The following is a 1,153-nucleotide window of genomic DNA, read 5'->3' as shown; positions in this document are numbered from 1 at the left end:
ATGTAATCTAAAAATTGACTTGAGTCATATGACATTCTTAATCTTAAAGGGAAGCAAATCTAAGTCATCAAAGGGTAAAACAAGTAAGGCTAAGGCGTCACAACTGCTAAGGGGCAGTATTGTTTCATTTGTCACTATTTCTGATAGTGATTCCTTTGATGAAGACTGCATTACAAAATGTTGTAAGTGATATATAAGGCCAACTCCATGTAATGGGGGAAGAAAATTGGTAAGTTTAAAGTATGTGGAAATAATTCAGTAGAGAAGAAAAACATACTCCCTTAGTTTAGATTCCAAGACCAACCGCGTCCCCGAGATTCAGTAACACATGCTGCCTCATTCCCATGGCAGCAAGCTGACTCTCAAAGAGACCTGCCTTCTGCTCTTGCATCTAGTTTGCTGTGGTAGTCCCAGGATCACAAAATATGACAGTAAAATCACTTCTACAAGTCTTCTCTGAAAAAAACATGAATGGAAAAGGCTTACTTTTCGAAGGATTTCTGCTTTCTATACGCTTTGGTTGCCCCAACCTTAACTCAAGCAATACTGTGTGGTCTAGAAATGGAAAACTAGTTTTGATGAAAGGTAGGTAATTTGGGGGTAAAGCTGCTGCTAATGAGTTCTGCAACATTCCAAATTTTTTTTTAAAATGCTTTTGGTTTAACTTTGAGTTTTTACTATCCTGTTTCTAATATCTATTATTACCCCTCTATTAAAACAGATAATAGGACACCAACAATGTTTCATATTTAAGACTCTTGATTTCCTATAGTTAATGTTTATTTCAAGCAATTTTGAAAAATTTATTATAAATAGCTTTATGCTATTAAATATTCATACTGTGAAGTTTTGAGGAATTCTCAAAGGCTTGTGTACAACTCCTTATTATTGGTAAAGGTAAACCAAAGGTAAGAGCAAAGTTCTCTGCACAATAAACAATTTTCTTGCAGTTCTAGAACGACTCAGCTTTTATCAGGGCAAAAGTAAATATGTTATGAAATAATGGCTAATTATGATTCTCTGTGCCACAGATGGTTTCTCACTGCCACTTGAGCCTACATCAAGTCTGTCCCCCATGGCAACAAGAAAAAAAGGAAGGGGAGGGTATAGTGCAAGAATCCTGAGATTACTCATGAAAAGTAAATTGCTATCT

General features: G+C 35.6%; 1 protein-coding gene across 5 annotated transcripts in view; it reads right to left on the bottom strand.

The window, feature by feature from the left end:
* The window catches only part of FGF13 (fibroblast growth factor 13), a 542,638-nt gene that overhangs the window by 71,600 nt on the left and 469,885 nt on the right, over positions 1-1,153 (bottom strand). The gene's annotated exons all lie outside the window — the stretch shown is intronic.

Source organism: Propithecus coquereli, unplaced genomic scaffold (assembly GCF_000956105.1).
Source record: "Propithecus coquereli isolate 6110/MARCELLA unplaced genomic scaffold, Pcoq_1.0 Scaffold99, whole genome shotgun sequence".
Taxonomy (NCBI): domain Eukaryota; kingdom Metazoa; phylum Chordata; class Mammalia; order Primates; family Indriidae; genus Propithecus; species Propithecus coquereli.
Note: the sequence above shows the minus strand (reverse complement) of the source record. Positions and strands in the feature narration are given on the sequence as shown.